We start from the raw sequence: 11,070 nt of genomic DNA, 5'->3' as shown, positions 1-11,070 counted from the left end.
GAAGTCTTTCGCCTTTTACTAAAGACTTCCGTGGAAAGGAACAAACATGAGTTGAAATATTTTTGGCAGGCTTTGCTGTATGGCTGAGCCTTATGAAATTGTGAAAAGTCAAAGAGCTGTCTAGGTCAGAAATCAAGCGCCACAAAGGAGAGCTTGGGCGGAGGTGATAAGCAGCAGCCATTGTTATGCACACCTACGAGCAGGGTACCACAACAAGTGAGATTTGTGCCAAGAGCTTGGCGTGGACATCAACACTTGGGGCTTATCGCTTCTCGGCCTTTTGGCTAAGATCAAGTGTAGTATCTGTTCTTATCAGTTTAATATCTGATATGTCCTCTATATGAGGACTACATATTAAGCAGATTTTTGGCATGAGGGCAGAAATTTGGAGCTTGCTCCTTTCTCTCAACGCATCGACCTAGCATTGCAGTGCCGCTGGGAGCGGTGCACTCTGTTCTTACCTTGTGAAAACCAAACACTCAAACAATTGTCGCGTATCAAAGTGAATTCTACACTGGCTCAATGAAAGTGAGGTAACGGCCTGGCACACACAGGTGTGAAACCGCTCTGATGGCTCACTGCTTAGTGGCGTGACCATGCAGGTCACAATGAGCTTGAACTGGATTCCAAATTGAGTTAGAAGCGTTTGTCAAGAATGGAAACTTGCTTTCACTCAAGACCTTCTGGGAGACTTGGTGAGAAACCAGAGTCAGCATTTTGGAGCGAATGTAAGTGGTTCAGGGATGTATTGCTTAGGCAGGCTTAAAAGCCAATCACAGTAGTCAGGCAGGAGGTAATAAAGACGTGTATAATTTTGGTTGGCAGATGGGGGCGGGTTGGGAATGTTGCATACTGGGATCTGACATGCGGAAAGCAAAGAGAGGCCTACCGTGAAGGTGGTGACTGTGACCGAGAGGCTCCTCTGCTGCTCTCCAACAGAGGCCATGCTGACTCTGGTTTCTCTTCATAACGCACAAGTCTTTCGCCTTTTACTAAAGACTTCCGTGGAGAGGAACAAACATGAGTTGAATATATTTTTGGCAGGCTTTGCTGTATGGCTGAGCCTTATAAATTGTGAAAAGTCAAAGAGCTGTCTAGGTCAGAAATCAAAGCGCAACAAAGGAAAGGAGAGCTTGGGCGGAGGTGATAAGCAGCAGCCATTGTTATGCACACCCTCTGAGCAGGGTACCACAACAAGTGAGTTTGTGCCAAGAGCTTGGCGTGGACATCCAACACTTGGGGCTTATCGCTTCTCGGCCTTTTGGCTAAGATCAAGTGTAGTATCTGTTCTTATCAGTTTAATATCTGATATGTCCTCTATATGAGGACTACATATTAAGCAGATTTTGGCATGAGGGCAGTAATTTGGAGCTTGCTCCTTTCTCTCACGCATCGACCTAGCATTGCAGTGCCGCTGGGAGCTGCCTCTGTTCTTACCCTGTAGAAAACCAAACACTCAAACAATTGTCGCGTATCAAAGTGAATTCTGGCTCAATGAAACTGAGGCTTACGACCTGCACACACAAGTGTGTGGAACCGCTCTGATGGCTCACTGCTTAGTGCGTGACCATGCAGAGGTCACAATGAGCTTGAACTGGATTCCAAATTGAGTTAGAAGCGTTTGTCAAGAATGGAAACTTGCTTTCCTCAAGACCTTCTGGGAGACTTGGTAGAAACCAGAGTCAGCATTTTGGGCAGATATAAGTGGTTCAGGATGTATTGCTTAGGCAGGCTTAAAGCCAATCACAGTAGTCAGGGCAGGAGGTAATAAAGACGCGTGTATAATTTTGGTTGGCAGATGGGGCGGGTTAGAATGTTGCATACTGGGATCTGACATGCGGAAAGCAAGAGAGGCCTACCGTGAAGGTGGTGACTGTGACCGAGAGGCTCCTCTGCTGCTCTCCAACAGAGGGCCATGCTGACTCTGGTTTCTCTTCATAACGCTTCAAGTCTTTCGCCTTTTACTAAAGACTTCCGTGGAGAGAACAAACATGAGTTGAATATATTTTTGGCAGGCTTTGCTGTATGGCTGAGCCTTAGAGTGTGAAAAGTCAAAGAGCTGTCTAGGTCAGAAATCAAGCGCCACAAAGGAGAGCTTGGGCGGAGGTGATAAGCAGCAGCCATTGTTATGCACACCTACGGGCAGGGTACCACAACAAGTGAGATTTGTGCCAAGAGCTTGGCGTGGACATCCAACACTTGGGGCTTATCGCTTCTCGGCCTTTTGGCTAAGATCAAGTGTAGTATCTGTTCTTATCAGTTTAATATCTGATATGTCCTCTATATGTATAGGACTACATATTAAGCAGATTTTTGGCATGAGGGCAGAAATTTGGAGCTTGCTCCTTTCTCTCCACGCATCGACCTAGCATTGCAGTGCCGCTGGGAGCGGTGCACTCTGTTCTTACCTTGTAGAAACCAAACACTCAAACAATTGTCGCCGTATCAAAAGTGAATTCTACACTGGCTCAATGAAACTGAGGTAATGGGCCTGGCACACAAGTGTGTGAAACCGCTCTGATGGCTCACTGCTTAGTGCGTGACCATGCAGGGTCACAATGAGCTTGAACTGGATTCCAAATTGAGTTAGAAGCGTTTGTCAAGAATGGAAACTTGCTTTCTCAAGACCTTCTGGGAGACTTGGTGAGAAACCAGAGTCAGCATTTTGGAGCGAATGTAAGTGGTTCAGGGATGTATTGCTTAGGCAGGCTTAAAAGCCAATCACAGTAGTCAGGGCAGGAGGTAATAAGACGCGTGTATAATTTTGGTTGGCAGATGGGGGCGGGTTGGGAATGTTGCATACTGGGATCTGACATGCGGAAAGCAAGAGAGGCCTACCGTGAAGGTGGTGACTGTGACCGAGAGGCTCCTCTGCTGCTCTCCAACAGAGGGCCATGCTGACTCTGGTTTCTCTTCATAACGCACAAGTCTTTGCCTTTTACTAAAGACTTCCGTGGAGGAACAAACATGAGTTGAATATATTTTTGGCAGGCTTTGCTGTATGGCTGAGCCTTATGAAATTGTGAAAGTCAAAGAGCTGTCTAGGTCAGAAATCAAAGCGCCACAAAGGAGAGCTTAGGCGGAGGTGATAAGCAGCAGCCATTGTTATGCACACCTACGAGGCAGGTACCACAACAAGTGAGATTTGTGCCAAGAGCTTGGCGTGGACATCAACACTTGGGGCTTATCGCTTCTCGGCCTTTTGGCTAAGATCAAGTGTAGTATCTGTTCTTATCAGTTTAATATCTGATATGTCCTCTATATGAGGACTACATATTAAGCAGATTTTTGGCATGAGGGCAGAAATTTGGAGCTTGCTCCTTTCTCTCACGCATCGACCTAGCATTGCAGTGCCGCTGGGCAGTGCACTCTGTTCTTACCTTGTAGAAAACCAAACACTCAAACAATTGCTGCGTATCAAAAGTGAATTCTACACTGGCTCAATGAAACTGAGGTAACGGCCTGGCACACACAAGTGTGTGAAACCGCTCTGATGGCTCACTGCTTAGTGACGTGACCATGCAGGTCACAATGAGCTTGAACTGGATTCAAATTGAGTTAGAAGCGTTTGTCAGAATGGAAACTTGCTTTCACTCAAGACCTTCTTGGGAGACTTGGTGAGAAACCAGAGTCAGCATTTTGGAGCGAATGTAAGTGGTTCAGGGATGTATTGCTTAGGCAGGCTTAAAAGCCAATCACAGTAGTCAGGGCAGGAGGTAATAAGGCGTGTATAATTTGGTTGGCAGATGGGGCGGGTTGGGAATGTTGCATACTGGGATCTGACATGCGGAAAGCAAAGAGAGGCCTACCGTGAAGGTGGTGACTGTGACCGAGAGGCTCCTCTGCTGCTCTCCAACAGAGGCCATGCTGACTCTGGTTTCTCTTCATGCACAAGTCTTTCGCCTTTTACTAAAGACTTCCGTGGAGAGGAACAAACATGAGTTGAATATATTTTGGCAGGCTTTGCTGTATGGCTGAGCCTTATGGTATTGAAAGTCAAAGAGCTGTCTAGGTCAGAAATCAAGCGCCACAAAGGAAGCTTGGGCGGAGGTGATAAGCAGCAGCCATTGTTATGCACACCTATGGGCAGGGTACCACAACAAGTGAGATTTGTGCCAAGAGCTTGCGTGGACATCAACACTTGGGGCTTATCGCTTCTCGGCCTTTTGGCTAAGATCAAGTGTAGTATCTGTTCTTATCAGTTTAATATCTGATATGTCCTCTATATGAGGACTACATATTAAGCAGATTTTTGGCATGAGGGCAGTAATTTGGAGCTCTCCTTTCTCTCCGCATCGACCTAGCATTGCAGTGCCGCTGGGAGCGGTGCCTCTGTTCTTACCTTGTGAAAACCAAACACTCAAACAATTGTCGCGTATCAAAGTGAATTCTACACTGGCTCAATGAAACTGAGGTAACGGCCTGGCACACACAAGTGTGTAGAGCCGCTCTGATGGCTCACTGCTTAGTGAGTGGCGTGACCATGCAGGGGTCACAATGAGCTTGAACTGGATTCAAATTGGGTTAGAAGCGTTTGTCAAGAATGAAAAACTTGCTTTTTCCCTCAAGACCTTCTGGGAGACTTGGTGAGAAACCAGAGTCAGCATTTTGGAGCGAATGTAAGTGGTTCAGGGATGTATTGCTTAGGCAGGCTTAAAGCCAATCACAGTAGTCAGGGCAGGAGGTAATAAAGACGTGTATAATTTTGGTTGGCAGATGGGGCGGGTTGGGAATGTTGCATACTGGGATCTGACATGCGGAGAAAAGCAAAGAGAGGCCTACCGTGAAGGTGGTGACTGTGACAGAGGCTCCTCTGCTGCTCTCCAACAGAGGCCATGCTGACTCTGGTTTCTCTTCATCACACAAGTCTTTCGCCTTTTACTAAAGACTTCCGTGGAAGGAACAAACATGAGTTGAATATATTTTTGGCAGGCTTTGCTGTATGGCTGAGCCTTATGAGAGTGTGAAAAGTCAAAGAGCTGTCTAGGTCAGAAATCAAGCGCCACAAAGGAGAGCTTGGGGCGGAGGTGATAAGCAGCAGCCATTGTTACACACCTACGAGCGGGGTACCACAACAAGTGAGATTTGTGCCAAGAGCTTGGCGTGGACATCCAACACTTGGGGCTTATCGCTTCTCGGCCTTTTGGCTAAGATCAAGTGTAGTATCTGTTCTTATCAGTTTAATATCTGATATGTCCTCTCTATGAGGACTACATATTAAGCAGATTTTGGCATGAGGGGCAGAAATTTGGAGCTTGCTCCTTTCTCTCCACGCATCGACCTAGCATTGCAGTGCCGCTGGGAGCGGTGCACTCTGTTCTTACCTTGTAGAAAACCAAACACTCAAACAATTGTCGCGTATCAAAAGTGAATTCTACACTGGCTCAATGAAACTGAGTAACGGCCTGGCACACACAAGTGTGTGAAACCGCTCTGATGGCTCACTGCTTAGTAGCGTGACCATGCACGGGGTCACAATGAGCTTGAACTGGATTCAAATTGAGTTAGAAGCGTTTGTCAAGAATGGAAACTTGCTTTCACTCAAGACCTTCTGGGAGACTTGGTGAGAAACCAAGTCAGCATTTTGGAGCGAATGTAAGTGGTTCAGGGATGTATTGCTTAGGCAGGCTTAAAAGCCAATCACAGTAGTCAGGGCAGGAGGTAATAAAGACGTGTATAATTTTGGTTGGCAGATGAGGCGGGTTGGGAATGTTGCATACTGGGATCTGACATGCGGAAAGCAAAGAGGCCTACCGTGAAGGTGGTGACTGTGACCGAGAGGCTCCTCTGCTGCTCAACAGAGGGCCATGCTGACTCTGGTTTCTCTTCATACGCACAAGTCTTTCGCCTTTTACTAAAGACTTCCGTGGAGAGGAACAAACATGAGTTGAATATATTTTTGGCAGGCTTTGCTGTATGGCTGAGCCTTATAGGTGTGAAAAGTCAAAGGCTGTCTAGGTCAGAAATCAAGCGCCACAAAGGAGAGCTTGGGCGGAGGTGATAAGCAGCAGCCATTGTTATGCACACCTAGACGAGAGTACCACAACAAGTGAGATTTGTGCCAAGAGCTTGGCGTGGACATCCAACACTTGGGGCTTATCGCTTCTCGGCCTTTTGGCTAAGATCAAGTGTAGTATCTGTTCTTATCAGTTTAATATCTGATATGTCCTCTATATAGGGACTACATATTAAGCAGATTTTGGCATGAGGGCAGAAATTTGGAGCTTGCTCCTTTCTCTCCACGCATCGACCTAGCATTGCAGTGCCGCTGGGAACGGTGCACTCTGTTCTTACCTTGTAGAAAACCAAACACTAAAACAATTGTCGCGTATCAAAAGTGAATTCTACACTGGCTCAATGAAACTGATCGCATTGGCACACACAAGTGGAAGAAACCGCTCTGATGGCTCACTGCTTAGTGGCGTGACCATGCAGGGGTCACAATGAGCTTGAACTGGATTCCAAATTGAGTTAGAAGCGTTTGTCAGAATGGAAACTTGCTTTCACTCAAGACCTTCTGGGAGACTTGGTGAGAAACCAGAGTCAGCATTTTGGAGCGGATGTAAGTGGTTCAGGGATGTATTGCTTAGGCAGGCTTAAAAGCCAATCACAGTAGTCAGGGCAGGAGGTAATAAAGGCGTGTATAATTTTGGTTGGCAGATGGGGCGGGTTGGGAATGTTGCATACTGGGATCTGACATGCGAAAGCAAAGAGAGGCCTACCGTGAAGGTGGTGACTGTGACTGAGAGGCTCCTCTGCTGCTCTCAACAGAGGCCATGCTGACTCTGGTTTCTCTTCATAACGCACAAGTCTTTCGCCTTTTACTAAAGACTTCCGTGGAGAGGAACAAACATGAGTTGATATATTTTTGGCAGGCTTTGCTGTATGGCTGAGCCTTGAGAATTATGAAAAGTCAAAGAGCTGTCTAGGTCAGAAATCAAGCGCCACAAAGGAGGCTTGGCGGAGGTGATAAGCAGCAGCCATTGTTATGCACACCTACGAGCAGTGTACCCACAACAAGTGAATTTGTGCCAAGAGCTTAGCGTGGACATCCAACACTTGGGGCTTATCGCTTCTCGGCCTTTTAGCTAAGATCAAGTGTAGTATCTGTTCTTATCAGTTTAATATCTGATATGTCCTCTATGAGGACTACATATTAAGCAGATTTTTGGCATGAGGGCAGAAATTTGGAGCTTGCTCCTTTCTCTCAACGCATCGACCTAGCATTGCAGTGCCGCTTGGAGCAGTGCACTCTGTTCTTACCTTGTAGAAAACCAAACACTCAAACAATTGTCGCGTATCAAAAGTGAATTCTACACTGGCTCAATGAAACTGAGGTAACGGCCTGGCACACACAAGTGTGTGAAACCGCTCTGATGGCTCACTGCTTAGTGGCGTGACCATGCGGAGGTCAGACTGAGCTTGAACTGGATTCCAAATTGAGTTAGAAGCGTTTGTCAAGAATGGAAACTTGCTTTCCTCAAGACCTTCTGGGAGACTTGGTGAGAAACCAGAGTCAGCATTTTGGAGCGAATGTAAGTGGTTCAGGGATGTATTGTAGGCAGGCTAAAACCAATCACAGTAGTCAGGGCAGGAGGTAATAAAGACGTGTATAATTTTGGTTGGCAGATGGGGCGGGTTAGAATGTTGCATACTGGGATCTGACATGCGGAAAGCAAAGAGGCCTACCGTGAAGGTGGTGACTGTGACCGAGAGGCTCCTCTGCTGCTCTCAACAGAGGGCCATGCTGACTCTGGTTTCTCTTCATGCCGCACAAGTCTTTCGCCTTTTACTAAAGACTTCCGTGGAAGGAACAAACATGAGTTGAATATATTTTTGGCAGGCTTGTGTGCTGTATGGCTGAGCCTTATGAGGGTGTGAAAAGTCAAAGAGCTGTCTAGGTCAGAAATCAAGCGCCACAAAGGAGAGCTTGGGCGGAGGTGATAAGCAGCAGCCATTGTTATGCACACCTACGAGCAGGGTACCACAACAAGTGAGATTTGTGCCAAGAGCTTGGCGTGGACATCCAACACTTGGGGCTTATCGCCTCGGCCTTTTGGCTAAGATCAAGTGTAGTATCTGTTCTTATCAGTTTAATATCTGATATGTCCTCTATATGAGGACTACATATTAAGCAGATTTTGGCATGAGGGCAGAAATTTGGAGCTTGCTCCTTTCTCTCCACATCGACCTAGCATTGCAGTGCCGCTGGGAGCGGTGCACTCTGTTCTTACCTTGTAGAAAACCAAACACTCAAACAATTGTCGCGTATCAAAGTGAATTCTACACTGGCTCAATGAAACTGAGGTAACGGCCTGGCACACACAAGTGTGTGAAACCGCTCTGATGGCTCACTGCTTAGTGGCGTGACCATGCAGGAGTCACAATGAGCTTGAACTGGATTCCAAATTAGTTAGAAGCGTTTGTCAAGAATGGAAACTTGCTTTCACTCAAGACCTTCTGGAGACTTGGTGAGAAACCAAGTCAGCATTTTGGAGCAGAATGTAAGTGGTTCAGGGATGTATTGCTTAGGCAGGCTTAAAGCCAATCACAGTAGTCAGGGCAGGAGGTAATAAAGACGTGTATAATTTTGGTTGGCAGATGGGGCGGGTTGGGAATGTTGCATACTGGGATCTGACATGCGGAAAGCAAAGAGAGGCCTACCGTGAAGGTGGTGACTGTGACCGAGAGGCTCCTCTGCTGCTCTCCACAGAGGGCCATGCTGACTCTGGTTTCTCTTCATAACGCACAAGTTTTCGCCTTTTACTAAAGACTTCCGTGGAAGAACAAACATGAGTTGAATATATTTTTGGCAGGCTTTGCTGTATGGCTGAGCCTTATGAAGTGTGAAAAGTCAAAGGCTGTCTAGGTCAGAAATCAAAGCGCCACAAAGGAGAGCTTGGGGGAGGTGATAAGCAGCAGCCATTGTGTACACACCTACAGACAGGGTACCACAACAAGTGAGATTTGTGCCAAGAGCTTGGCGTGGACATCCAACACTTGGGGCTTATCGCTTCTCTGCCATTTAGCTAAGATCAAGTGTAGTATCTGTTCTTATCAGTTTAATATCTGATATGTCCTCTATATGGGGACTACATATTAAGCAGATTTTTGGCATGAGGGCAGTAATTTGGAGCTTGCTCCTTTCTCTCCACGCATCGACCTAGCATTGCAGTGCCGCTGGGAGCGGTGCACTCTGTTCTTACCTTGTAGAAAACCAAACACTCAAACAATTGTCGCGTATCAAAGTGAATTCTACACTGGCTCAATGAAACTGAGGTATCGGCCTGGCACACACAAGTGTGTGAAACCGCTCTGATGGCTCACTGCTTAGTAGCGTGACCATGCAGAGGGGTCACAATGAGCTTGAACTGGATTCCAAATTGAGTTAGAAGCGTTTGTCAAGAATGAAACTTGCTTTCCTCAAGACCTTCTGGGAGACTTGGTGAGAAACCAGAGTCAGCATTTTGGAGCGAATGTAAGTGGTTCAGGGATGTATTGCTTAGGCAGGCTTAAAGCCAATCACAGTAGTCAGGGCAGGAGGTAATAAAGACGTGTATAATTTTGGTTGGCAGATGGGGGCGGGTTGGGAATGTTGCATACTGGGATCTGACATGCGGAAAGCAAAGAGAGGCCTACCGTGAAGGTGGTGACTGTGACCGAGAGGCTCCTCTGCTGCTCTCCAACAGAGGGCCATGCTGACTCTGGTTTCTCTTCATAACGCACAAGTCTTTCGCCTTTTACTAAAGACTTCCGTGGAGAGGAACAAACATGGTTGAATATATTTTTGCAGGCTTTGCTGTGGCTGAGCCTTATGAAATTGTGAAAAGTCAAAAGAGCTGTCTAGGTCAGAAATCAAGCGCCACAAAGGAGAGCTTGGGGCGGAGGTGATAAGCAGCAGCCATTGTTATACACACCTACGAGCAGGGTACCACAACAAGTGAGATTTGTGCCAAGAGCTTGCGTGGACATCCAACACTTGGGGCTTATCGCTTCTCGGCCTTTTGGCTAAGATCAAGTGTAGTATCTGTTCTTATCAGTTTAATATCTGATATGTCCTCTATATGTAGGACTACATATTAACAGATTTTTGGCATGAGGGGCAGTAATTTGGAGCTTGCTCCTTTCTCTCCACGCATCGACCTAGCATTGCAGTGCCGCTGGGAGCAGTGCACTCTGTTCTTACCTTGTAGAAAACCAAACACTCAAACAATTGTCGCGTATCAAAAGTGAATTCTACACTGGCTCAATGAAACTGAGGTAACGGCCTGGCACACACAAGTGTGTGAAACCGCTCTGATGGCTCACTGCTTAGTGGCGTGACCATGCAGAGGTCACAATGAGCTTGAACTGGATTCCAAATTGAGTTAGAAGCGTTTGTCAAGAATGAAACTTGCTTTCACTCAAGACCTTCTGGGAGACTTGGTGAAAACCAGAGTCAGCATTTTGGAGCGAATGTAAGTGGTTCAGGGATGTATTGCTTAGGCAGGCTTAAAGCCAATCACAGTAGTCAGGGCAGGAGGTAATAAAGACGTGTATAATTTTGGTTGGCAGATGGGGGCGGGTTGGGAATGTTGCATACTGGGATCTGACATGCGGAAAGCAAAGAGGCCTACCGTGAAGGTGGTGACTGTGACCGAGAGGCTCCTCTGCTGCTCTCCAACAGAGGGCCATGCTGACTCTGGTTTCTCTTCATAGCGCACAAGTCTTTCGCCTTTTACTAAAGACTTCCGTGGAGAGGAACAAACATGAGTTGAATATATTTTTGGCAGGCTTTGCTGTATGGCTGAGCCTTATGAGGTGAAAAGTCAAAGAGCTGTCTAGGTCAGAAATCAAGCGCCACAAAGGAGAGCTTATGGCGGAGGTGATAAGCAGCAGCCATTGTTATGCACCTACGACAGGGTACCACAACAAGTGAGATTTGTGCCAAGGCTTAGCGTGGACATCCAACACTTGGGGCTTATCGCTCTCGGCCTTTTGGCTAAGATCAAGTGTAGTATCTGTTCTTATCAGTTTAATATCTGATATGTCCTCTATATGAGGACTACATATTAAGCAGATTTTTGCATG

General features: G+C 46.7%; 22 non-coding genes and 1 pseudogene across 22 annotated transcripts; all 23 read left to right on the top strand.

Moving 5' to 3' along the window:
• Window positions 1-264: 264 nt before the first annotated feature.
• On the top strand, window positions 265-455 carry LOC124853853. Its single transcript, XR_007034186.1, has one exon. It is a non-coding gene; the product is annotated as a U2 spliceosomal RNA (small nuclear RNA).
• Window positions 456-948: 493 nt separating this feature from the next.
• Window positions 949-1,061, top strand: LOC124853224. Its single transcript, XR_007033567.1, has one exon. It is a non-coding gene; the product is annotated as a U5 spliceosomal RNA (small nuclear RNA).
• A 184-nt stretch (window positions 1,062-1,245) lies between these two features.
• On the top strand, window positions 1,246-1,432 carry LOC124852752. Its single transcript, XR_007033175.1, has one exon. It is a non-coding gene; the product is annotated as a U2 spliceosomal RNA (small nuclear RNA).
• Window positions 1,433-1,919: 487 nt separating this feature from the next.
• LOC124853651 lies at window positions 1,920-2,032 on the top strand. The gene has a single exon (XR_007033991.1). It is a non-coding gene; the product is annotated as a U5 spliceosomal RNA (small nuclear RNA).
• A 176-nt stretch (window positions 2,033-2,208) lies between these two features.
• On the top strand, window positions 2,209-2,402 carry LOC124854171. The gene has a single exon (XR_007034419.1). It is a non-coding gene; the product is annotated as a U2 spliceosomal RNA (small nuclear RNA).
• Window positions 2,403-2,898: 496 nt separating this feature from the next.
• LOC124853694 lies at window positions 2,899-3,008 on the top strand. The gene has a single exon (XR_007034033.1). It is a non-coding gene; the product is annotated as a U5 spliceosomal RNA (small nuclear RNA).
• Window positions 3,009-3,186: 178 nt separating this feature from the next.
• On the top strand, window positions 3,187-3,374 carry LOC124854272. Its single transcript, XR_007034516.1, has one exon. It is a non-coding gene; the product is annotated as a U2 spliceosomal RNA (small nuclear RNA).
• A 494-nt stretch (window positions 3,375-3,868) lies between these two features.
• LOC124853563 lies at window positions 3,869-3,977 on the top strand. The gene has a single exon (XR_007033904.1). It is a non-coding gene; the product is annotated as a U5 spliceosomal RNA (small nuclear RNA).
• Window positions 3,978-4,150: 173 nt separating this feature from the next.
• LOC124852698 lies at window positions 4,151-4,337 on the top strand. The gene has a single exon (XR_007033121.1). It is a non-coding gene; the product is annotated as a U2 spliceosomal RNA (small nuclear RNA).
• Window positions 4,338-4,839: 502 nt separating this feature from the next.
• Window positions 4,840-4,949, top strand: LOC124853658. Its single transcript, XR_007033998.1, has one exon. It is a non-coding gene; the product is annotated as a U5 spliceosomal RNA (small nuclear RNA).
• Window positions 4,950-5,127: 178 nt separating this feature from the next.
• On the top strand, window positions 5,128-5,318 carry LOC124853995. Its single transcript, XR_007034290.1, has one exon. It is a non-coding gene; the product is annotated as a U2 spliceosomal RNA (small nuclear RNA).
• A 493-nt stretch (window positions 5,319-5,811) lies between these two features.
• On the top strand, window positions 5,812-5,923 carry LOC124853323. Its single transcript, XR_007033666.1, has one exon. It is a non-coding gene; the product is annotated as a U5 spliceosomal RNA (small nuclear RNA).
• Window positions 5,924-6,098: 175 nt separating this feature from the next.
• On the top strand, window positions 6,099-6,288 carry LOC124854208. Its single transcript, XR_007034454.1, has one exon. It is a non-coding gene; the product is annotated as a U2 spliceosomal RNA (small nuclear RNA).
• Window positions 6,289-6,780: 492 nt separating this feature from the next.
• LOC124853256 lies at window positions 6,781-6,892 on the top strand. Its single transcript, XR_007033599.1, has one exon. It is a non-coding gene; the product is annotated as a U5 spliceosomal RNA (small nuclear RNA).
• Window positions 6,893-7,068: 176 nt separating this feature from the next.
• LOC124854374 lies at window positions 7,069-7,257 on the top strand. Its single transcript, XR_007034618.1, has one exon. It is a non-coding gene; the product is annotated as a U2 spliceosomal RNA (small nuclear RNA).
• A 491-nt stretch (window positions 7,258-7,748) lies between these two features.
• Window positions 7,749-7,862, top strand: LOC124853567. The gene has a single exon (XR_007033908.1). It is a non-coding gene; the product is annotated as a U5 spliceosomal RNA (small nuclear RNA).
• A 178-nt stretch (window positions 7,863-8,040) lies between these two features.
• LOC124852770 lies at window positions 8,041-8,228 on the top strand. Its single transcript, XR_007033193.1, has one exon. It is a non-coding gene; the product is annotated as a U2 spliceosomal RNA (small nuclear RNA).
• A 495-nt stretch (window positions 8,229-8,723) lies between these two features.
• LOC124853866 lies at window positions 8,724-8,833 on the top strand. The gene has a single exon (XR_007034198.1). It is a non-coding gene; the product is annotated as a U5 spliceosomal RNA (small nuclear RNA).
• Window positions 8,834-9,009: 176 nt separating this feature from the next.
• Window positions 9,010-9,200, top strand: LOC124854167. Its single transcript, XR_007034415.1, has one exon. It is a non-coding gene; the product is annotated as a U2 spliceosomal RNA (small nuclear RNA).
• A 499-nt stretch (window positions 9,201-9,699) lies between these two features.
• LOC124853380 lies at window positions 9,700-9,812 on the top strand. The gene has a single exon (XR_007033723.1). It is a non-coding gene; the product is annotated as a U5 spliceosomal RNA (small nuclear RNA).
• A 176-nt stretch (window positions 9,813-9,988) lies between these two features.
• On the top strand, window positions 9,989-10,180 carry LOC124854344. Its single transcript, XR_007034588.1, has one exon. It is a non-coding gene; the product is annotated as a U2 spliceosomal RNA (small nuclear RNA).
• A 496-nt stretch (window positions 10,181-10,676) lies between these two features.
• LOC124853249 lies at window positions 10,677-10,789 on the top strand. Its single transcript, XR_007033592.1, has one exon. It is a non-coding gene; the product is annotated as a U5 spliceosomal RNA (small nuclear RNA).
• Window positions 10,790-10,960: 171 nt separating this feature from the next.
• LOC124853048 lies at window positions 10,961-11,070 on the top strand (annotated as a pseudogene).

This window comes from Hippoglossus stenolepis, chromosome 10 (assembly GCF_022539355.2).
Source record: "Hippoglossus stenolepis isolate QCI-W04-F060 chromosome 10, HSTE1.2, whole genome shotgun sequence".
NCBI lineage: Eukaryota > Metazoa > Chordata > Actinopteri > Pleuronectiformes > Pleuronectidae > Hippoglossus > Hippoglossus stenolepis.
The sequence above is the reverse complement of the archived record's forward strand: the minus strand, read 5'-3'. Positions and strand labels throughout refer to the sequence as shown.